Source organism: Panthera onca, chromosome B4, assembly GCF_046562875.1.
Source record: "Panthera onca isolate mPanOnc1 chromosome B4, mPanOnc1 haplotype 2, whole genome shotgun sequence".
Taxonomy (NCBI): Eukaryota; Metazoa; Chordata; class Mammalia; order Carnivora; family Felidae; genus Panthera; species Panthera onca.
The window spans coordinates 57,292,730-57,318,899 of NC_138345.1; the positions used below are offsets into that span (position 1 = coordinate 57,292,730).

Sequence of the window (26,170 nt, forward strand, 5' to 3'; positions counted from 1 at the left end):
GCTCACTTTGATTCTTTCACATGATAGCAATGAGAATTTAAGAAACAACTCTTCCAAGTATCAATAATATCTACTCGAAGTGATTTTTATGAAAATAAATATGGAGATTTTTCTTTGTTATTTATATGAAATAATCTCCCTTATTTTCTCATTTATATTAAAAATGATCACTTCTAGTGTAGGTGACTCTTAATTCAACCAACTTTTATTCACCACCTAGTATGTACACACTGGCTTAACAAATGTAAAGGAACTCTAGAGGTAACAATAATAGTATGCTTTTCCCTTTGGGAAAAGCAGTGTTGATCATTTCTAGGCAAACATGTTAAAGACCCCAAGTCAGCTGTAAGTTTCAGAGCTGGTTCCAGAATTCATGCTCTCTAATTCCTACTAATTACTCCATGTTTCCTCCTTATAAATAGTCTAATAGATCATGTGATAATTATAATAAAGCCATGACATAATTTCAAGCATCTTCCCTTACAAATAGAAGATAAAATTCATGACTTGTTGTGGACTCGTACAAGGCTATGTAGTTTTGGTTGAAATTATAAATGACAAACAAGTGGGAAAATCAGTATGCAAAGGAACAATCAGACGCACATCATTTTTAAATATTACATATCATTGTCATTAATGTCCCTATTATAAAACAATAAGTTATTATACACTGCCAAAAAACATGATTCAAATTCAAAAGAATTATGCAAATTAAGGACACGGAAAAGAAAAATGAGAGCTGCACTATTTAACATTAGCTCCTGGAACACAATCATCTGTCAATATCCTGATCAGATAATGTTGCCCTGATCATTGTTAATTTAAGTCTATTTTCATTCATAATTTATATTCCGTGTCAAGAGAAATCTTTTAAATGCTTTACATACCCCGTAAGTCTGAGTGATCCGTATAACATGTGAGCCATATGATGCCCTCTTACTGGCTAAAATCACTCTAATGATTCCCATCTCACTCAGAAGGATAGGCAAGGTCCTGTCACAGTCTACCAGGAACTATACAATAGACTCCACAGCATCCTTCCCATTTTCATGTCTTACTTATCCACTACTTAATCTTTTCCTGTCACATTGCCTTTCTCGGCAATCTTTCAACATAGCAAGTTTAAGGAGTATCTCTTCACCCGTGTATACCAAAATGGTTCCCTCTCTCCATTTACATTTGTGCTTCAGTTTCTCCTTAGCAGAAAGACCTTCCTCACACACATTTCTTTTATTTTTTTTAATGTTTATTTATTTTTGAGACAGAGAGAGACAGAGCATGAGTGGGGGAGGGTCAGAGAGAGAAGGAGACACAGAATCTGAAGCCGGCTCCAGGCTCTGAGCTCTCAGCACAGAGCCCGACGTGGGGCTAGAACTCACGGACCGTGAGATCATGACCTGAGCCGAAGTCGGACGCTTAACCGACTAAGCCACCCAGGCGCCCCTCCTCACACACATATCTGAAATAGTCTCCCATCATTCTGTTTACTCTGCTTTATTTACTTCTTAGTATGCACCCCCATTAACATATACAGTTGACTCTTGAACAACATGCGTTTGAACTGCATGGGTCCACTTATCTGTGGATTTTTTATAGCACAGGACTGTAAATGTATTTTCTCTTCCTTATGATTTTCTTAATAACATTTTCTTTTCCCTACCTTACTTTATTGTACAGTATGAAATACATATAACTTACAAAATATGTGTTAATCAATTTCTTATGGTATTGGTAAGGCTTCTGGTCCATAGTAGACCAATAGTACTTGACTTTTTGGGGAATCAAAAATTAAACACAGATTTTCAACTGCATGGGAGATGAGCACTCCAAACCCCCACATTGTTCAAGGATCAACTGTACATTAAAATCTTCATGTAATGTTTTCCTCCACTAGAATAAAAGCTTCAGGAGCATGAGAACTTCTGTTGCATGAATTAAAGAATGAATGAATAATCACCCTTCCATTTCATCCAGCCAAATAGGAAACGTCTCCAGAGAAACAACAGTTAAAAAGGAAAACAAAAACTTAAAGTTCTTGATATTTTTCAAATATCAGTATAATCCAAAGTCAAGTATTAGTATCAATTATGTTTTATATAAACTATCCATTGGTGGAGATGGCAAATGATGATACTTGTCACGTGTGTGCACAAAGTTGTGCGCAGAATTGTAAGTATTCCATAACCTGCAAGTCAGCATAATGCAGTAGGCCTGCATCATATCAAGAAACACCGATTTACTTCTGTTATGATTTCATATGACACTGGATAGCAATTTAAGTTTGTAAAATAGGTAAATTGGAGTGGATTCTATCTCCCAAGACTATGGGATCTATAAGATACTTGTTTCTCCTTCTTGATTTTGCTTCCAAGCATGCAAAGCTCAACAACTATATTCAATTTAAGGTCAATACTTATATATTAGCTGGATGCCAAGAAAACCTACCACTTTTGGCTCCATTTATTTCTTTTCAAGGTTTAGTTGAACACTGTTTGCCAGCTGAAAATCTGGTCTACCAACAGTAAACTCGTTATGAAAGTATTGCCCAAAAGGAAACCTCAAAGCTGCAAGAATCAGTGCAGGCATACTTATAAATCCAGTCAGTTAGACATATCGTTCTAAATACATCTCTTTGTAGAACTCTTCCCTAATTAAGCTAAGAACAGAAGCTTGAGCATATTTATTATATCCAGTTATACGTGAAATTATCTCTCCTTTAAGCTGGAGGGTAGTGTTCTCTCAACACATAACAATAATAATCTGTCCGGTCCCTAATGCTAATGCTAAGAAATAACAAAATCCCTGAATCATCCTGGCAGAAGAATTCTGAGCTTAGTTCCTTCCTGAAATGCCTTTTTACTAGAAGAATTGTGATCAGACTGAAGGACAGAAGCACTTGTCCCTCTGTGTGATGAAAACTGAAAATCTCAGTGAAAGATGTTCCATAACAGACCTGGATTTGAAGGAGCTAAATTAAACTCTGGGAGAGCTGTGGAAGTGATAGGTATGGCAGAGGTAAAGGCTCTCCAAGCTTCCATAAATAGTTAAGCAATTGTACTGAGAGATGTAATCACTATTTAAGACAACTGGGAGACTCCTCTGAAGCAGGAGATGACCACAAAGCCATTAGTTACTCATGGGGACATTCAGGGCAATGGAGACCCCAAAGGGCAGCATGGCTCCAGCTTACTGAGGAATATGATTAACACTAAACGTTCTACAATGGTGACAATGTTCATAGTAGACCCTTTGACTATTGGGATCTTTCTATTTACAGAGAAATTGTATTTTAATTAACCTTCATTTTACACATGGTAGTCAACTTTCAGTAGTTCAAATTAGTGCAAGCAAACAGATTGACTTTAAAGTGTCAAGAGCTTTCAGAGGTGGGCCCAAGCCCAGAGAATATAGCAGAAAAGAAAGGAAACTTGACTTTAATGATGCCAGTGTTATTACAATAACTTAATGTTACTACAATTGCTTAATAACATTTTATGTTTAAAGTTCTGATTTTGGAAAAGTTATCAGGAAATCTTCATTTAAAAACAGTTTATATGAGAATAAGAGAAACCAGGGTATCTATATAACTTATTAGGTAAGAGACTTCCTTCTATTCCTGAATATTTATTTGAATTATTATTTTTTAATCTTCAAATCCTAAAAAAAGAATACCCAAATGCCAGACTTTTTACATAAAGGTGTTAGTCATGATTTGCAAAACTGAGAATATACCAAGTGAGCATATTCAAGAAAGAAACAAGTGGCAAGAGACTTGAGAACTCTAGAATTGATAGCAAAAGAATGAACAGCAAATGATAATGCAAGCGTCCTGACCTGCTGAGCCTCCCAGGCCAATTTCTCCTACTCCTGATGTCCTTCTTGATGTTATCTATTTCTTGCAATGCTAAAAAAAAGGAAAAAAAAAAAGAAGAAAGGAAAGTAGTGAGAAATCAAAGTAATTCCAAAATACTCAGGTGAATAAATCAAACATCATAAAGAGAGTTAAACTTTCTACTACAAAACTTTGAAAGAAATATTAAATAATTTCATCATAGTAATTTTTTCTAGATCAGATTCATAGCCACACAAAATGTCAGACTTACAACACATTGCAGTTAGTGGCTGATGAATGAATAATGAATGAACAGCTAAAAAACAAATTTTATAAGTGACAGTCAACATATAATGACAATTGAAATGTAAAAATGTGAACCAGTTATTTTAGAGCTATATTAATTAAATAGCTTTTAAAATTCTTCATATTATAGGGGCACCTGGGTGGCTCAGTCGGTTAAGTGTCTGACTCTTGATTCTGGCTCTGGTCATGAACTCCCTGTTGTGAGACTGAGTCCCATGTCCGGCTCTGTGCTCAGCACGGAGCCTGCTTAAGATTCTCTCTCTCCCTCTTCCTCTGCCCCTCTCCCACTCATGTGCATGCACACATCATCTCTCTCTCAAAAAAAATTTTTTTAATCTTTATATTATTAATTCAGTCATATAAACATATATATGAATATGTAATTCTGGGACTTGTTTTATAGAAAAAAAATTTTTAACCTTCTTTATATTCATTGATGGTTAAGTTAAAATATATTTATAATGTAACATTATTTATAGCTGAAATACTTTATAGAAAACATCCTAATGTGCTCTAAAATTTGTTAAATGTAAATTATTACTTATCAAAGCACAGTGCTATATTATACTAGGACACTAAGTTGTATAAGAATAAAAGTTTACAAACTTACTAGATAATTTCTAGATTAAAAACAACAAGAATAAAAACAGCAAAATAAAAACAGAAACTTTTATACCCAGTCACTCTTTCAGAGTCATACTCCAGTGTCATAATGACCAAGGTTTAATCATTGGTCCTATGACAGAAGAGCTGAATGTCTTTGGAAATTTATCTTACCCGTTGGAGGCTTATTTTCTTAATAAGAAACTATAAGAAACTATAAAATAGTTTCATTTCATTTTGTCATGAATCCAAAAATCCAAAACATATAACTATTTTATCATGATTTTATTATTTATTGATGTATGTAAAATAATTTGGTAAGGGTGAGTTCATCACTTATTCTACCTTTTCAAACTTTGGCCCCCAGACTGTTTAGTCATCATTTTGAAATGTTTAAACATTAATGATTTTTGTGATATTACTAAATTGTACAAACAAATTATATAAAGTTTCTGCCCTAAGATGGTGGAGTTACCTGTATCATCAACCAGATTATGTGGTCAGTATTCTGTGTGTGTGTGTGTGTGTGTGTGTGTGTGTGTGTGTGTGTGTGAGAGAGAGAGAGAGAGAGAGAGAGAGAGAGAGAGAGAGAACACACATGAGTGAGTGGGGGAGGGTTGGAGAGGGGCAGAAGGAGAGGGAGACAGAGAATCCCAAACAGGATCCATGCCCAGCACGGAGTCTGACGCAGAGCTTGATCTTATGACTGTGAGATCATGACCTGAGCCAAAATCAAGTGTCAGACACTTAACTGAGCCTTCCAGGTGCCCCATGTGGTCAGTATTTTAAAAAGACTTAAAAGTGATACTTTTAGGATGACAGAATTACACTTCTAGAATATTAGTCTAAAATACTGTAACCAGAGATTTGGAGGTGATCTAGGGCCAGATTACTCGTATAACTTTTGATTATTAGTTTATACAAAACTTTTTATTTTTAAAAGCCTCCATTATGGGTGATTTCAGGCATACCTAAATTCTTTTAAAGTATATAGAAGAGTGAAAAGGAATTATTCACCAAGACCCAATGGGATTTACCCTCGGAATATAAAATTGGTTTAACATCTAAATAGCAAACAATGTAACACACCATACTAATAAAATAAAAACTCATACAATTATTCAATAGGTCTGAAAAATATTTGACAGAATCCAACCCCTTTTCATGATAAAAACACTCAAGAAACTAGCAATAGAAGAGAACTTCCTTTAACCTAATAAAACAGCATCTACAGAAACCCACAACTATCATACTCAATGATAAAAGGCTGACTGCTTTCTCCCCAGATCAGGTATAAAACAAGGATGTCCACTCACACGACTTGTATTCAACATTGTACTGGAGGTTACAGCCAGGTTTGTTAATAAAGAACAAGAAATAAAACACATCCATCGGGGACCCTGAGTGGCTCAGTCAGTTGAGTGTCTGACTTCGGCTCAGGTCATGATCTCACGGTTCGTGAGTTCGAGTCCTGCGTCGGGCTCTGCGCTGACATCTCAGAGCCTGCTTCAGATTCTGTGTCTCCCTCTCTCTCTGCTCCTCCCCTGCTCACACTCTGTCTCTCTCTCAAAAATTAATAAAGATTAAAAAAAATTTTAAAGAAATAAAACACATCCAGATAGAAAAGGAAGAAGAAAAACCAGCTTTTTGTAGATAACATTATTTTTATTTAGAAAATCCCAAGGAATTCACTAAAAAACTATTAGAAATAATGAAAAAGTTCAGTAAGGTTGCAGGATATTTGCTCAATCAATTAAATTTCTGTATACTAGCAATGAACATTCTGAAAATAAAATTAAGAAAACAGTTCTATTTACAACAGCATGGAAAAAATAAAAAAAAAGTATAAATTTATTAACAGAAGTGGAAGACTTGTACATTAAAAACCAAACACCACTAAAAAAGACATCCCACATTCATGGATCAGAAAACTTAATATCCTTAAAATGAAGATACTCTCCAAATTAATCTGTAGATTCAACATAGCCCTATCAAAATTCAGCTAGCTTTTTTTGATAGAAACTGATAAGCTGATCCTAAAATTCATATGGAACTCAAAGGATCTAGTATAGCTAAAACAATGCCGAGAAAAAAAGTTGGAGAATATAACGTTCTCAACTTCACAACTTAAGGCAAAGCTATAGTAATCAAGACAGTGTGGTACTGGCATGAGGATACAAATACATATCAAAGGATGGCATGGAATTGAGAGTACAGAAATAAACCCAGACATTTATGGTCATTTCGTTTTTGACACACTTGCCAAGACCCTGGAGGAAAGAAATCTGGTCTGTTGTGAATAAAACTGTTCTCTGAATTTCTGTTCCCTGATTCCTGGCACAGAGCTTCAAAAACCTTTGGAATTCAGCAAGTGATAGGCATGCCTTTGTTACACTATACTTGTCTCATAACAGAGCCCCTAGATAGCTTCAGGATGGGAGAGGTTGTGGAAAAAGCAATCATGTGATTGAGGACTGGAACTTTCAGGACCCCAGTACCCCAGACTCTGAGGAAAGGGGCTTGACATTGAGTTTAATCACATGGTCAATGATTTAATCAATCATGCCTATGTAATGAAACCTTAATGGAAGTTCTAAACTTCCATTAAGCTCAGAGAGCTTCCTGGTGAGCACTGATGTTTGGGAAGGTGGCACACCCTGACTCCCCAAAAACAGAACCTCCTGTGCTCAAGACCCTTCCAGACACATCCTGTGTATCTCTTCAACTAAGTTATTCATTTGAATCCTTTATAATAAAACAATCATAATAAGTATAGCACTTCCCTGAGTTCTATGAGTCATGCTAGTGAATTACCGAGGCTAAAGGAGTATTGTGGGAACTCCCAAATTTGCAGCCAATTCTGGCAGGCAGAAGTGCCCATTGCCTGGGGACAGTACTTGCAGTTACTTTCTGAATAAGAGCAATCATTGGGGACCTTACACTTTAACTTCTGGGATCTGATGCTAACTGCAGATATTGTCAGATTGAATTGAATGATAGGACACCCAGTTAACATCTGAGAATTAGTACTGGAACATAATAATAGTCTTCAACAAATGGTTGGGGACAACTGGATATCTATATGCAAAAGAATGGAATAGAACCCCTACCTCAATCCCATGTAAAAAACTAACTCAAAATGGATCATATAACTAAACGTAAGAGTTAAAACTATAAACCCAAGCCATAAACTTGCCAATCCATGCCAAGTTTAAATACCACTAATAAAATAATAGGAAGATGTTCTACTTTTAAACTAGTCTTCAGAGATAGTCTTTCCACAGAGTTCCAAGTACTATAATACAATCCAAGTATAATTGTCACTTTATCAGGACTGATAGTGAAAGGAAAATGTTTTTAATCCAAACTATGGTGATAGTTCAGAATACAATTTGTTAAAAGTTGGAATTCACATAGATACTTTAGTGATTTTAGAATTCTCGATTTGAGAATGACTATTAGGGGTGCCTGAATGGCTCAGCTGTCTGATTCTTGATTTCAGCTCAGGTCACGATCTCACAGTCTGTGAGTTCGAGCCTCTCATCAGGTGCCATGCTGACAGTGCTGAGCCTGCTTAAGATTCTGTGTGTGTGTCTCTCTATCCCTCCCCTACTTTCTTTCTCTCTCTCTCTCTCAAGATAAATAAATAAACTTAAAAAAGAATGACTGTTATAAAGTTTTAGCTGCCAAATGAAACAAGGTAAATATATGAGAAAACATATACTTTAAAAATACTAAATTTCAGTGACATAAAATTGAAGTTTCCCAATACTATCTATTTAACTTTTAATTCTAATATGAATTCATTAAAAAAATGGGAGCTACATTATTTTATGGGGCTGTCTCAAATTTACCCAATTTCATAATGGTAAAAGAGTTCTATGATTAAGCAGCTTCATCCATTCCAGTTATGTAACCTATAGCGGCTAATCTCTTTATTTAATACATGTTTGACTATTCAAGCATATTTTATGCTATTGGAATTTAAAAGTTCCATTCCCTTCTCTAAAGTGCATTCATACACTGCTTTGGTTTAAGTTGGAGATTTGCTAAGTAACAACCATCATCTATCTGTTCAACACTCATCTATTCAACAAAAAGTACCTGAGTACTTATCGTAAGATACTGTATAGGTTATAAGGTAGAATTCAGAGATAAAAACAACATGTGTTTTGGGATTATCCAGAATGGAGTATGAGTTAAGGCCTTGACTTATAGGTTGCAAGACCTTTCTGAACTTTAGTTTTCTCATATTCAAGGTGATAATTGAACTAATGTGTTTCCAGAGCCCCAAAGTAAACAGTAATTTCTCCTTTTTCTGTGTACTCTGAAGGCTAGATTAATCACACATGGATTCTGTACTTGAGAAGTTAACCGTACAATAGATATTATAATCTGTATAAATGAATTAAATAAGGTGAAAAATTATAAAGTAGGAATTTCCAGTGATAAAATAAGTGAGATGATCCATACCAGATAAACATAACATAGCATCACCATTATCACCAAATGCAAATAGAATTTATATAATTGATTACCAAGCTAATTAAATAAGTATCAAGTGAAAAATAGATCAATCATCTTAGTTTGTTCCCAGGAAATTCTGAGTAATTGAAAGTTAAGTTGAACGTTATAGAAAAGATATTTACTTTTAAGTGTCATTCCTTAAGATAACGAAAAACAAATACCACATCTCCTCTATTGAAAATTTTGATAACTCAGGCTATCCTAGCTCCAGCACTTTTTTTTTCCTGACCACTGGAAAGTTACTTTATGTCTTGGTTCCTTTACTTTCTCATCTTCTAAAGAAGAATTATAATAATGCATGCCTTATATGGTGTTAACAGTATTAAGTGAGTTAATGCATGTCAAATTCAAGAGTGTCTGGTCCATTGAGTACCACTATTATTGTAGATAATCAATGTTATATCATCTTTTTACTCTTATTATAATCATTGATGCCATAGCAAAAAGGTACAGGTATTTTAATTACCATTCAATGGGAAGATGAAATGTCATAAGGGAAGATTACTTGTATATACATATTGGAAAAACCAGGGCTTTTTCTTTGAATCACTCATAATGGCAAGCAGAATGAAGTTCTATGACTGGATAGGACTCTATTGCGTACCATCGTCACAGGCAGAGAATGAAGAAGCAGTTCTCCCAAAGGAAAGGACTTGCATGGGTGGTGCTGCATGCTGAAATACGAAACAACAGTTGCCTACTTACATCCATCTACTATGTAAATAGAAATAGTCTTTGCTATAATTCAGATTTTTTTTAATTTATCTGAACTCAGAAGATATTAAAGAGGTGATTTACATAAAATTACAACTCTTTAATTAAAAAGTTCTTATAAGACTGAAGGGAGATTCCTCCCCCTCACCTTCCACATCTAATTGGCCATGGAATCATGCTCATCCCATCTCTTAAATATCTACAAAATCTGTCCTTTCCCCTCCATTTCAATAGCTATTGCCCTTCTCTACATTCTTATTCTTCCCCTACAGGACCATTATATGTTCCTTAGATGTTCTCCTTGCTCCAGTCCCAAACTCTACACATGGGACAACTTGACCATGTTATGCAATTCTTCTTTATCTACTCTCCCTCAAGACTCAACCCAGGAGCACCTGGGTGGCTTAATCGGTTATGCCTTTTGTGAGATAGAGCCCGGTGTTCGGCTCTGTGCTGATAGCCGAAAGGTGGCAATGCTAATTTTAGAATTACAGGAATTTCTTACTTTCTTCTTTTGCTAATCTACATTTTCTAAACATTTCACAAATAAATAACTTTTATAATAGCATAAAATTATTAAATACAATAACAAAAATTTCATACAAATTGTATATTGCTATTTAAGTGGGGGAAAGAAAGGATTTTTATAAAGGTTCTCAGTTGGTACTTAGTGACCTCATAATAACCTGATCTTTCTCCTCAGCACACAGATGCCCTCTGGGGCACCATATCCAGGTTCATTTCCTGTGCAGTAGCCAAAAGTCTTTCAAAAAACCATTTGTTATCAGGGCACGTAGGTGGCTCAGTCAATTAAGCATCCAACTCTCGATTTTGGCTCAGGTCATGATCTCACGGTTAGTGAGTTTGAGCCCCATGTCCGCTTTGGCACTAGCAATGCAGAACCTGCTTGGGATATTCTCTCTCTCTCTCTCTCTCTCTCAAAATAAATAAATAACCTTTAAAAATTAAATAAATAAAATAAACAAAAAAACCCATTTATCTTTTATTATGTATTAGATACCTTATCTATACCACTTTCTTACTTCACAGCCACCTACGAAGTGTGCATTCTTAATACTTAACAAATGAGAATACGGAGGTGAACTTAAGTGTCCACGGTTACATGGTCAGCATGGAGCAAAGCTGATACTTGAACCCAAGACAGCCCGTATCATAATCCATTTTATTTCCAACAGGCCACATAGACCTCTTCAAAATATACCTGTTTATGTATCATTTCCCCACTTTATTTTCTTTTCAAGTGTTTGCTAATACATTTTAACTTGCTAAGTGTCTTGCAACACACGTAGTACATGATGCCAAATGTCATATGATCACCACTGAGCCCATGGTTCCTCTCTCTTTCTTCCTCTCTCTCACTGTGGGATTGTAGGTGATCATCTCCCATGTTCAAATGCTCCTTCTCAGGCCGTGGTGTTTGGCAGAAATCAGTGATTTTTCAGAACGTTGGAAGGTGCCCACAACTGGCACTAGTGAATTTTTTGTCACTTCAAAGCACCTATGGACAGTCCTTTGCTTTTCCACACAAGAGTAAGCTTAGGAATGCTTTGCTTTATTCTAGGTCAGGCTGCCTGCAGGTATAGACCTTTTCCTCTGCTGCCTTATTGCCAACTTCATTAAATACAGTATATGACAAGAGTTCATTAATACCGTACTGTAATCAACATCTGTATGAGCGTATACAGTGGCCCCCATGCAGAAAAAGATTCCATTGAGTCAATAGATAGCAGTAATTCCATTAGAGATAGTGAAAGTCATCCTACACAGTAACCCTCCTCTTTCTTGTCTGCCTTATACCACCCACAAGGTTTTCAGAGATAAGTGCAGGTTAAGTTATTTTTCTTTATATTTTCTATTTTATTACTCTGTATCATATTACAGTATTGTAATCATTTTATATGAATATTTTTTGCTTGTGGAATGAATCATCTGAGGTTCCATTATTTCTTATGAGGAAATTTGCTTTGATGTACAAATGCTTTGGATTACATGCATGTTTCCAGAACAAATTATGCTCATAAACCAAGGTTTTACTGTATATCAAATAAAATAATTATTACTAGTGTAGAAATGAGTTAGTCAGGTTACAGTGGGAAATATACAATAATTGGAGGCCTCCCCCTGCCACCTGTCACTACCCCCTTCTTCCTTTTATTTCCTGCATAGCACTTACCATCTCTAAAACTAGTTTTGTTACATGCCCTTACCTATTTTCTCCATTGCTTTACCTCTAGCACCTAGAAAAGTACCTGATTTAAATTGGAGTTTAATACTTAGTGGATGAATAAATACATGTATTCATGAGAACAGGTGAAAACTCCTCTCTTTACTAAGCTATGTGTATCTTGACTAATCTACTAGCCCCTCAGCTTTTAAATTTTCATTTCTTTAATGCAATACTGCCTAAGGTTTTTATGAGTTTAAATTCTTTCATTCAATAACTCCTTGAGCACCTACTATGTACCAGATAGTCTAAGCTACGTGATAATAACAGCAAACAAAACAACAGACAAAAATCTCTCATGTAAGATGCTGTAAGATATAGTCTGGTAAGTGAAGAAAGACCAGAATATAACAAAATATGTTGGATAGTGATCAGTATTTCAGTGGCAAAATAGCTTGTGGTTAGGAATCTGAAAAGATACTCTACAACTGGGTAACTGAGAAAGAAGACTTTTGAATAAGGAGGTGAAGGAGTAAGACTAGTATATTGGGGGAAGAACTTTTCAGGTGGTGGGAATAGCATGCCAGCATGACTGTATTTTCAGAGTGGCTGTAATGCAGTGAATGAATGAGAGTTAACAGGAAATGAGATCAGATAAGTGAGGGAGGGGGAAGGAAGGATTGTGTAATGCCTTGTAGGCCATTGTAATACTACTTGCTTATATTCTCAGAAAAATTAGCAGCCATTGAAGGGGTTTGAGCAAAAGTGTAATTTTCTGTGGGTAACTCCTCCTTGTCCTGACCATCAAACCCATGGTAGGTCATTTTGCATCTCTAAATGCCAGTAATAATCCCCAGACCTTTTGACAACTAAAATGACACCACTTATTTTCAAAGCTATGTTATAAATAGAGTGAAGGTAGGTCTGAAGAGTCTATTTTAATATTCCAGGCAACAGTTTGTGTTATCTTGAGCCAGAATGGTAGTGGTCAATTCAGAATGCATATTTTTGCAGAAAGGATTTGCCAGTGAATTAATTGGATATGGATGTGAGTGAAAGCTAGAAGTCAAAGATGACTCCTAGGTGTTTGGAATGAGCAAATAGGATGGAGTTGCTATTCACTGAAACCGTGAAGACTGAATAGGGATGAAGCAGATTTGGTGAAGAAAGCAGGAATTCAGTCAAGACTCATTAGGAACTACTATCTAAAAACATGTATCTATGTTTAATGTAAGAATTTTGTAAAATGAGGTAATGGGCACTATTTCTAAACTGATGGATTTTGTTAGAGTGCTTTTTATGAAGGGATAGAGTTTACAGAAATAAATAGTAGATAAACAAATAATTACTAGTAACTAATCGTAACGTATGAACCAGCTTAAGCAATCAGATTATATCAAGAAAAGTTTGTGTTTTTTGTTTTTTAAATATCATCCAAAGGAATGAGTCTAATTGTGGAATTTCAAATGACAAATGGTATGTTAGGCGGCAGGCTTTTAATGCTGTTAAAATCCCACCAGGCCCATATTACTTGGAGTAGATGTCCTACAGTGAGATTAGGCTCAGCCTTGGAAAAACAGTGGGGGCACAACAGCCCTGAACCTCACTCATTGACTAATAAGTACCACCACTCCCAACGCTGTAGAGTCAACAGTCAATATGTGCAAAGTTTTCTACATCCATGGTCAAGTTAAGGATCTCAGAGGAAAAGCTGTATCCGGACATGGTTTAGAGATTCTTTAGCAGTTGAATTTAGTTGTTCCTCCATAGACAGAAGAAATTATCTGAATCAACACAACGAGCTAATTGACACAACACAAAATTTAGAGTTGGCAAGAGGAAGTATCCAATTGCATGACTGCTAGAACTTTTCCCTAGTGATAGCAATCTACCTGCTCATAAGAGTAGAAAAGTTGCATTTTGAACAGCAATGCTCATCATATAAACATGAAGTTTCTCTCCAAATGTGTCGTTGAATAGCTGAACATATATGGTCAGAAACGTTTCATTCTTTTCAGAATTCTATCACATTTATGAACATTTTACCTCAATATTTTCTATTAACATCCCCTATGATTTGACAACAAGGGATGCATTTGCATTCAAAAAGAAGTCCTTGCACTCACACATATACACAATAGCACTCTGCTTCCTTCAGAACATGTCATCTTTTTCCAGGACTGGGCCCATTGATACCCACCCTCTTCCTCTCTACAACATCTGTGGAAGGGAGGTGGATGCAATGCTTCACTCAAACTGCATCTCCAATCACCAGTTAGCTAAAGAAGTTAGAAGGCTCAGGCGAAGGTGGTCACTTGCCCTGAAGTGGGAAGGAATGTGATAAGGAAGTGCAAGTGGCAGACAGATGCCCCATGGGCTTCACATTGTTGTTTCACAGAAGGACATACTGTGTCATAATGAATTACCGCTAATTTGAGCCAGCAGTACTGTTAGATTGAGGCCGGCAACCCAGTATGACAAACAGTGCCTGCAAGTTCACCTAATGAGGGGACAGGACTGCTCCATAGCACTGCTTCACTCAATTAGTGGACAAGGCTTTTAATGCCGCTCTGCACAACTAAAGCAATTTTGATTACTTAGAGCTAAGTCTCCATTTAGAATGTTTCAGAAGCTGAAACAGGGTTTCTTTCTTTCTGGTTTTTTTTACTTTAATATAATTTATCTTGAGAGTATATGAATGGTAATAAGCTATTTGAAAGCCAATCACATTATTTCCTATTTTTCCCTAAGTAATATTGAAATACATTTTTTTAAAGTTCAAATGATAGAATTTACTCTAGCAAATGAAATGTAAATAAGATAGCAAATGATTAAGGATATGCTGAGGGTATGTGTGTATATGTGTGTGTGTGTGTGCACGTGTGTGTGTGTGCGCGCGCGTGCGCGCATGCGGGCACTATGTGTGTCTCTCCGTGCCAGAATTACAGTTGGTGAATTTCATTTCATCAGCCAACATTATCAGGAGGGTTGCATATTTATTCTATATATCCACATTTAAAAAAAAAAATTCCAGATCTTGCCTTCTTTGGCTGGGAGCACTTATATTTCATAGCTTTTGATATGGGGAACTGACGTCTCTACTTGGTTATTTTTTTTCACTATGTCACTGCATGATGAAAAGCACTGATATGTGGAACGTTACAACTTTCTTTAATATCATGATCACTGACTTAAAACTAAACACAGGATATTTAGGCTTCGTAAATTCCTTTCATTCTCATTAGAAACACACAGGGTGCTCACTCTATACATCACTATAGTCATCTTCTGGCTTTCTACCTATACACTATGTTTAATTCTCAGACTGCTTGAACTTGGTGAAACTCTATGAAATTTTGCCTATTTAAGGACAAGGTCATTGAATAAAAGGAATTACTCAAGTGCTAGACACAAAACAGGTGCCAATAAATTTTTATTAAACTGAATACAAATTCCACACCAATAAAGAAGTAAACCTCATGATTCACATGCCCTTCTTCCTTTGCTTCCCTCAGGTGAACAGCAACATCAGGATCAAAAGATGAGAATATGACCCCATAGATTACTTTATCCATCATCAAAGTCATGGGTTCTCCCCCCACAAAAAAAAAATTGCCTAAAGTAGGCCCAATACACATCAATTTTTAAATAATGTATATCTCCCATCTTTGTTTTATAAAAGAGGTATACGACCATGCTGAAGCAGTGATCCAGAGCAGAAGTTAGGAAGAAGTTTAAAATATTAACATTTTGGGTCAGGGTGCCTAGGTGGCTCAGTCGGTTAAGCGTCCGACTTTGGCTCAGGTCATGATCTCGCAGTCCATGAGTTTGAGCCCCGCACAGGGCCCTGTGCTGACAGCTCAGAGCCTGAAGCCTGCTTCAGATTCTGTTTCTCCCCCTCTCTCTCTGTCCTTACCCTGCTCGTGCTCTGTCTCAAAGATAAAAAAAATGTTAAAAATATTTTTAAAAAATAAAATACTAACATTTTGGGGCACTGGGTAATTAACCATTATTGAGCCTTAGTTTCCTTTTTCCTTTCCATAGTCATGTTTCATTTTCTTAAAATAATTTTACTAATGACTAGTCTCTTGCCTCCAAAAGGTTAACCCCAAAAGCATGTTACACTTTCAGGGAGATAGTTATGTATTAGTAGAAAATGGTACATATTGGCATTTTCTAGTAAATAAAAAGAAAAAAAAAAAACAATGTGGCTCAGGAAGCAAGTAATATTTCCTATAATGTATGTTTTTTAATAATTGTAAAGACTTAGAAACTGGCAAAGAATATGCACTGATTCTGTATCCTCCTCTCCTGAGAAAACACGATATAAAATCACATCATTGGCTCAAATTATTGCCAAAATGAGAAAACTATTAATAGTTTCATTTATTTTCCTCTCTTGTCAAAAGGACTACTAGCATGGGAGAGGAAGAAGAGATTATTGGTAGTGTAGAAATGCAAGAAAATAATAATTAAGGAATAAATTTAGTGGGAAAGAAAAGAAATAAATAAATTTAATGGGAAAGTACCAGTAATAGATACAAAGCAATAGGTATCAATCTCATGATTTCCCTTCATTGCCTTGTACCAACAATAATCATCATTCAGCTTTCCATCAATGTTAGTATCAAATATTACAGATATTTTCCCATTCCCATCCCATATATGGTACTTGAATTTTCCAAAAGTCAAAAATTTTCCCCATCCCTTCTGTTCATTCCCATCCACACGTTATATGTAATTATTTTTATTACTTCTAGCTTATCCCTCCTGTATTTTTGGTAACAATAAGCAAATATCCATTCATTCTTATTTGTCCTTTCTTGTGCAATATACAGCATACTATATACTATGAGTGAAGTAGAGAAAAGTAAAGAGTCTATACATACTCTCTTAAGTTTTTCAAATTTTCATTAACAATGTATCCTGGAAATATCTCCATATTAGTGCTCCATTATTTTTTACAGCTGCATGATACTTCATTATATGGACACACTTTCATTTATTCAATGGATGGAGATTTAGGTTATTTTACAGTATTTTGAAATTGCAAATAATTTCATAATTAATAGCCTGCATGAGTATTTTTTCAAATCCTCATAGGATTCCCAGAATATCACTGGTGGGAAAGGAGGCTGCCTGAGTCTACTCTGCATAGTCTACAGCTGTCAGTTACCTCTACATTTCTGATATGGAAAAGGAGTAGGATCAGGAAGCCTGAATTACCTTTGATGTTTTCACTAGGGCTCAAAAGTATTCCCAGTCTTGAATACAGATCTATAAGAGAAAAGTTCTAAAATTTTAGAACTTTAAAATGTTTTTTCTTCCTCTCAGAAGACTTTCTTGAGACCTTAAACTAACCTAAACCCACTAGAAGTCCTAAAAACATAAGAGCCAGGGCAACATTTGCCTATGTACAAGCATCTCTGTAGCAAGAAACAACTCTTAACTTTCTTTACATTTAGAACTCATATTAAGGGCTTGAAAATAGTGATTAAATGAATAAATTAATAGATCTACTGAATCCAATCTGACACAAAAGCTTGGACATCGTTTTCAGAAAACAGACCCCTGCGTTAGTTCTGAAAGTAGGCAGGTGTATTTAGCAATAGTGTTTTCTACTCTTCCCCAAGTGAGGCAGCCTAATAATGTGAAAGCCATCCTTGCAGCAGTCCCAAAATAACGGTTAGATATGATCTCCATTTGTGGCTTGAGATCACTGAGTGCCCAATGGCACATTCTCTGCTGTTGTCATAAACGCCACAGGAATGATGACAAATGGCTCTGAGGAAGAGTAGAGGTCTAGACAACAAGCCCAGAGAGAACTGCCAACACCAAGAGGGTGTAGTCAACCAGGCTACGGGGCCTCACACTCTCGCTGAAGGGACCAGAGTTTCCTCAGGGGATAAAGGGAAGAAAAAAGAAAAAAAGGAATGGCTGTGTTAGTGTTTGCCAAAAAAAAAAAAGTCTGAGAAACTCCTGAGAGACGCCAAGAGCTTGGTAAAATTCACCTTTCCTAAGACTATCATTGGTCTTATCCTTGCCCTTGGAAGAGAATGAATTACAGCTAATACTAAGAGGCAAGCTCAGGGATTTTAATAAAGAATACAAACTAGGTGAATACTGTTGCACCAAGACTTGACTGATTTATAATACAAGGTTTTTTATTCAATTGTATCACTTTAAAATCACATATCTGATTCCCCTGTATTCTTTTACGGTAAAAAAAAAAAAAAAAAAAAAAACAACATCCTCGGGTGTGGGTGGCCCTCTAAGCAGCAAATTCATTGCTAACAGAAGCGTGTTGTTATATCAGCATCTCATTATCATATGCAGGGCATTAATTGAGGCACCTTATTTAAGGTGGGAAAGAGCTTTACTAAGGGAAGATGATTCAGCACAGTATCTTCTGATGAGTGATGTCATCTGAAACCCTTTTGAGAAGTAGATGGAAGAAAACTAATATGTAAAATGTGAGCATTCATTAAGTTTATTTATCAATAAGTTATATGTTCTATTTTTTTTTAAGTTGCTGTGGTGATAATCTTACCCATTTTTCTCTAAAACTGCCCTGTCACATAGTAATATGTATATAGACTAAACTTGTTTCATTTTTAAAAGGCATCCCAGGGAGATGAGATGTGGATGGGTGTGAAGAGTCGATCTGGGGAAGCAAATGGGTACAGATGCCTCCATTGACAAAGGGGAAAGGCATATGGCGTCCTTCCTTCCTGGTGTGCCCAGGGCTCCGAGAGAGCTCTAGATTTCCCAGCGATAAGTTTCTGCTTGTGAGCTCCACTGGGAAGATATTTTGTATGCCACAGAAAACCAAGATGTTTGCGTTCCCACCAATCCAGGGATAAGGCATTTTCTTCATACAGACACAAAACATACAGTATATGAATGTTTAATGGAGGCTAAAACTGGGAGAGGAACAGAAAACAAGAACAGAGCAGGTTAAAAAAATATCTGGTTTCTCTCTATCAAAATACTAATTAAAATTCATGTTCATGGGGATGATTATACATATGTTTTTGAACTAAAAGTCTAACCTGGCACTATTTTTTGGCCTTATTTTTGTGACAACATTTTTGTCCATATGGCATGAAGTGAATCATTTTACATCTTTTTTTAAGCTCTATGTGTTTTTCTTGTTGTCTATTCCCTCTTCTCCCACCACACACACACTGGCAGCCGCTACCAAGTTACCAAATGCCAACTCAACCCTGCAAGCTGGCTACATGGAGCTATATAGTACTGGCATTTTCCTTTCTTTGCAGAAATATTCTCTCTCTCTCTCTCTCTCTCTCTCTCTCTCTCTCTCTCTCCACACACACACACACACACACACACAAGCACGCATGCACACATGCACCCACCACCACTGAAGCACCCTGAATATCTCTCCTTCATTCCCATGCTCATCTTTCGGTTCCTGAAGATTCTGCCCAGCTCCAGTGCGTGTGTGCAGCACTGGCTGCTGGTCTGTGGAGTGCCACACCAGTTTATTTAGTGCCTCTCATCCCTGGCCTTTCTTCTCCATGGCACTATGACAATTAGTGGCTCACTTAAAAACTGCTGTAAATTAATGGTTAATCGAGCCCATGTAATTAGTTTAGTCACAGCAAAGTGCAAAAATCATGATTGTCCAGTGGTCTCCTTTTCTTCTTCGTTTTGAATCATAATAATCCATGTGTCTGCTTTTTCAGACAGAAGAATGCTTCTTATGTGCAGCACAGCCATACTGCCTGGCCGTTCGGGTCCCGCATGGCACACGTTTTGTACACGTGCCGCCTCCGCCAGTATCAGGCACTGCTGAGTTTGTATGGAAGGGCAGCAACTCCACCTAACAAATGTAACTTTAACAACAGTAAAACAACCTAATAGCTTAGCATGCCAGGGGGCTAATGTGGCGGGCCATTTACTGCTGCACTAAATAGCCCCGGTTTGATTCTCATTGCCAAGTGTCGAACTGAGAATTGCAAGGCAGGAGCAGCTCCTAATTCATTAGATAAAGGGGGTCATTGCTCATAGGGCTGGGGAAACGGTAGAAGGGTAAGAAATTGAACAAGGCGTTCCCTTTCAAATGCTACCCAAACCTGGACTACCTGGGATCCAGGATAGCAGAGTCGCTGAAATATGAGGGCTCTATCCTGGCATCCATGTGCCAACTTCTAACTTTGGATCTTTGTTTTATTTTGCAACATTCATCTGGAAAGAGGCTAGAAGGGGAGGTGATCCTAATACTGAAGCTACTATTTATTATTTGTAAATCACTTTGACACCTTTGGAAACAAACCAGCAACATAAGAACGAAGTATGATTTAGCCTTGACTGTAAAATGAGCCACTACTGAGATGTTCCGGCCAGCTATTCTGCCTCATGTGTCCTGGAAAAGTTGTTGTGGACAGTTAGGAGTTAGGACCCGGCTAATCAGCTGGGCAGGAAAGGACAGCTAATAAAAAGGCAAGAAAAATTCTTATTAGCCTTGCAACATCTCAAACTATTGTCTGTCTAGCTTTTTTTCTCATTTTTATTTTTTCTTCCATGCAGTCATAAAGAGTTCTAAGTTCAAACTCTCCTGAATAGTCACAGTAAGACTATGTGGACAAAATAATCCCCTTATCTTCTATTTTTAAATAGAAAAGAAAAAAAAATCAAAAATTTCAAATGAGATCTCTAAAATGGGACGTCTTTATTTCCTGAACATTAGCCCTAAAACAACTGATTTCTCTAATTCTTGCCATCACTCAGATTGGCCTTGAATTACCTCCCAATAGGCCTCCCATGTGCTTCTAGATGAGAGTGTGTAATGGGGGATCTGTTAATTAACTAGAAGCAAAGTTGCGCGGTGGGGATCAAACACTGGATACGTCCTAAAACTCCCACAGAGAAGATGAAATGCAGCGCAAACTTTAAAGACTTCCCGTCATTAGCTGAGACCTTGCTGCTCCTGGCCCAGACCCCTCCTGTTTCAGAGAACAATGAGGACAATAATGGCAGAAATGAAATCGTGCACCCAGGAACAAAGGAACGAGCTATTTACCCATAGAAAAAGAAAGGGGGAGGGGGGAGAAAAAAAGAACTTTCTTTTTCTGTGGTTCCTGTCTACTTTTAATTAATTTACGACTGCCAGGCAATTGCACAGAGAGCACACCCAAAAGCACTGTATGGAGCACAGTGTTAATATATGTAACATCTACTATTTACTTCCAGGAAAAGTGCAACCGGCTGGGGAGAGGGAGGTGCAGAGGAAGGAGAGGGCGTGCAGGAGAGAATGAATGAAAATGAACAAATTGTTGGGCTGAACTTTCACTCTTATGATCAGGGTTCAAACTGGAAATGATAAAAACAAAAGAAAACAAAGCAACACTGGCCCAGAAGTAATATATCCACCTAGATCAGTTCTCTGTCTCAGGTCTCAGTAAAAGGCAGGAATTGTACTCTGACACAGAGCTCTCATTCTGCAATTTTTCAGAGGTTTCCTGGTAACTTCTGTAGAATTATACGTAAGTATAATATCAATAGCAAAAGCACACAATCATAATGTTGACCTGTTGTTCTATCCTGCTTCTTGATAAGATGTAAATAAAAAAAAATTATACTGAAAATTGAGCTAACTACTGAGTAACAAAACCTGACTACAGAAGGACCTCATCTTCATTTTGCATTCTGCATTTTTGCAGAATTCAAATCAGGAGCTTTTCCACATATCTAAAGCACAAGCCTTCAACAGGATTAAGAGAACAAGAGTTGAAGCACCTGCTTTGAGATGGACCAGGAGGATGAAGAGAACCATTATTTAGAAGGGCTGATGGCCCTGTTCCCTCTCTTCAAATTTCAGTTGAAAATGACCACACTAGAATTATTTTTTTTAGAGCAGAGTGACAAAATTTACTCCTCTGTTTTCAGGTCACATGTTTAGAACAATCAGTGGAAACTCTGCAAATGGCTGAAACAGGAGAATCGCACAGGAGTATGTTTCGTGACTGCTTCCCTTCTTTCTCACTTATTTAATATGAAAGGTATGGGGGGTACTGAGTGGCTCAGTTAAGCATCTGACTCTTGGGTTTCGGCTCAGGTCATGCATGACCTTGTGGTTCATGGGTTTGAACCCTATGTCAGTCTCTGCGCTGCCAGTGCAGAGCCTGCTTGAGATTCTCTCTCTCTGCCCCTCCCCCCTTCCCTGCTCATGCTCTCTCTCTCAAATTAAATTTTAAAAACTTACAAAAAATATGACAGCTTTGGATTTAAATAAGCTCAACCAGAAACTCAAGTCTAAGAAAAAAATCACATAGTTCAACCAACTGAAAATACAGTATAATCAAAAAGGAGTATACAGGTTAGAGGTTCACCATTAGTTTCTTGTATGTTCTAACCTGTATTAAAAAAAAATAAAAAGACCCATTGTCAATTATTGAGAATCTTACCTAGTGTATCCACATGTAAACTCACAAGAGTAATGGATTCCCCAGTACATTTTATGATTGCTATGACTATCTATTTACCAATGAATGATAATATAGCAGAACAGCAGAATGGCATGATAGACCAGGAATGAAAGAGCCTACAGTTATATTTCTGACATCTAAGAACTAACCATGTGTCTTTGGTAACATTGTTCATTCTCCTTAGTCTCAGCTTCTATAAGGATAATGACTCTCCTGATTACTCCATAGTGTTAAGTGTTGAATGATACAGCATATGACAAAGCATTAAAAAAAATCAATTTGTTTTCAATTTCACTATCCTCTACTGTTCTAGAACAGGGCTGGGTATTTGGGATCTAGAAATCAATAACAGGATTACCAATTCCTTTGGAACTTCATAATTCTCTTCAACGTTTCTGAACAAATGTGGAAATCCATTTAGAAACAATGACTTTCTTATAAATCACTCCAGTTAACTTCATCCTGCTTTCATTCACCTTGTATGATTTTTTTCTACTTACTATAATATTTTGTAAGCAAGATTATATTATTTTCTCTAAACATAGCAATGACTTACCTCATTTCCACTTTATTCAACAATTCTCATCTATTTATGCAACATTCTATTTATACAATATTCTCTAGAATTCTTAATATTGTTTCCTAATCATTCTGTTTTATGATAATTTGGGAGTATTCTAGAAATGCCCTTTATATTTAACGAGACTTCCATGGGTAGTATTAAAATAGAAATAACAAAAAATAGTAAGACAAGACCACACATGGTAGCTGTAAATGTATAGGGCAATTTCTTAACACAGAGAGAAATCTACTAATACTTAACCTCTTCAGGATTCAAGTAACCAAAAGGTAGAAAATAAATTTATTCCTAAAAGAGAAGAGAATCCTGACCATTAAGATTCTTATTACTAGAAAAGTACCCTAAGACAGAAAGACAGGCTAAATATTGCTAATTTCTAACTCTCAGAATGACTGGATAAGAGTGAAACAACCTCCTGATTTAAGAAATCATTGAATTGGCTAACAATATAGCCTGCCTTTAACTGTTCCTGCAATAGCTTTGAAAAGTAGCCGGATATCACTGTCTGGCATTCTGTTTGACCTACATAGTATTAACATGTTATAAAAGTATTTTCCAGTATTTAGAAACTAAGAGAATCCATAATTCTGACACCTTTTGAAAACCTGGAAGATCTGGCAATGCTATGCCTCAGGCTTTCACATGGCAGCAATCTACTGGTACAAAATGGAAGCTGCCCATGTGGTAGAGACACATACTCTTGGGTTCATCCCAGTCCTCACCAGTTCTGTCTGGCTCCTGTAGATAGTTGAGTTTTTGACACTTGAGATTTTAGAGTAGGCTTTAGGGACTGTAAGAGTAACATATTCAAAATCTTCTTCCCAGAACATGGATTTTATAGCTGTTCCTCATATATCTAGCCTTTTAATGAAAGACAAAGATGTGAAAATCAATAGAAAAATACAGGTAATAGTCATACAAAAGAAATAAGTAAATAAATAATATTTAAAATAAGTGCAAAGAAAATGGGATAAGGATACAAAATTTCTATAGAATATTCTAGTCAATATGTGAATTATAATGAAAATACATAAAAAACATAGGAATAATACCGAGGAAGATATAAGCAAAAATTAAAAAAAAGGATAAAATAGGGAAGAATGTATACAATCATAAATATAAGATATGAGGAAAAATTAAAATACAAAAAGTATACCATAGAAAAGTTAACACGATAGACTAAAATTATGTTAAGGAAACACAGGTACAAATTACAGAACTCAGAGGTTAAAGAATAATAGTGAAAAATGCAGGAAAGGGAAAAACATTAAATTCAAACTGGCAAGGCAGAATCTAAGGTTTAAAATTCTATTGTATAAGCAAACTTTAATCTGAGGCAGCTGTAGACAGACAGCCACTCTCCTACAAGAGGTCCTTCCAAACCTGAGTTTTCTTGAAGAGACTACCTAATTGGTAACGGTTTCTGAATCTGAAACATTCAAAATATTATTGCAATAGATGATACTGTCAATCATGCTATTTGATCCCATTTGGTATGTATAGCCAGTATAAGAAAGGTGCATATACACATTTGGCATTCAATAACCAGATACATTTTTTAAAATAAATCCCCAGAAAGAATATAAGTCATCTTTTCCAATATGTTCAGTTTTAAACAGATCAAAGGTTGGAGCCACATCACACTTTTTATTTGGGAAAATATATCCAAATGAATAAAGGAAAGGTACAACTTGCTATCTGAACTATCAAGAACAATTTTTAGAGGAACTTTCTTTGTTTCGAGGGATCTTTATTCATTTCCAGTTTTGACTGTCCAACAAATCTAAACATGGATCTGAGGCCAACTTCCCCACACTTCCTATTGTGCTCGGGCTGTTTCCGCTTACTGTCCTATATAATGTGCGCTCAGGAAACTGAAGATAATTTTAGTACCAGTTTAAAGGGCCATGCCAGAGGACCTGTAATACTTGACTGCATAATCAGGCAAGCAAATATTTTACAAAATGATTATCTTCAATAATTTTTCCGTGTCACAGGACTTTAAAATGGTTCCTTGTATGTAAATTTCTAAAATGACTGACCTTTACCACACAAGCACCATCAATTTACTTTAAAATTCCAGTCTGTAGAATATAGGGCTTTCTAAAATGTAGCACGTTTACCTGTCAAATTAAAGAGAACAAGCTAAAGATAAACTTTTTGATGGCTTCAAGTTATAACAAGGACTATCACAAGTATGCTTTGATGGACCTCGAAGGTTTTTACACTTGTTAAAGGCTACATCAGTGGTCTCAACAGGGGTCAATTTTGCCCCTCAAGGGAACTCTGGTACTGTCTGGAGACAATTTTGTTTGTCACAACTGTGGGGACAACAGGGAAGGAAAGAAGGTAAAACAAGCATCTAGGGGACAGAAGCCAAGTTTGCTGCTAAACATCCGAAAAGGCACAGGACAACCCTTCCCCCACCCCCACTCCTATCCAAATCCTCCTCCCAAAAAGTCAACACTGCTGAGGATAAGAAACCCTGAATTACAGTAAATGGGATCAATTTATTATGACTGCAGTACTTTCTGTATTTTATTTTGTTTTGCTTTTTCATCTCCACCCCTGCAACGGCCCTTCATTTTTCTGATTTGCTGCATTATTTTGCTGTGCTCAGAAAACATTGTTTTCAAGCTTATTACACTACATAGTCTAGGAAAGAAGGTATCTTATGAGTAAAGCTTGGTAGCTCAGAGGGATAGATTAATTCATTAATTTTAAATTTTCTAGGCTTGTTTTGGGTTCCTATCTGTTCTAGCTACTAGAAATCACCAGACTTCAATGTGTGAAGTACTTCTGTGGTTTATTCAAAACTAAAGCACTAACAAATGAAAAAACACATAAAACAGCAGAAACCCTGTGTTTGTTTGGACTCCACTAGTACAAGATTAGCAATGTCTTGGAGAAAGCTGAGCTGAAATGTACCTTCGAACCTATGTAATAGAATTATTGTAGCCAAATGAATTTCA

At 36.4% G+C, this 26,170-nt stretch overlaps 1 protein-coding gene across 6 annotated transcripts in view; it reads right to left on the minus strand.

Moving 5' to 3' along the window:
* SOX5 (SRY-box transcription factor 5) overlaps positions 1 to 26,170 on the minus strand; it is a 1,011,771-nt gene that overhangs the window by 668,287 nt on the left and 317,314 nt on the right. For 5 of the 6 annotated variants that reach the window (XM_060659511.3, XM_060659513.3, XM_060659529.3 and 2 more), the window contains one exon: positions 3,835 to 3,904. The gene's annotated coding sequence lies outside the window, so the exon portion shown is untranslated. Of the gene's footprint in view, positions 1 to 3,834; positions 3,905 to 9,872; positions 9,943 to 26,170 lie in introns of all 6 variants that reach the window. The other variant, XM_060659519.3, reaches the window with a different exon arrangement.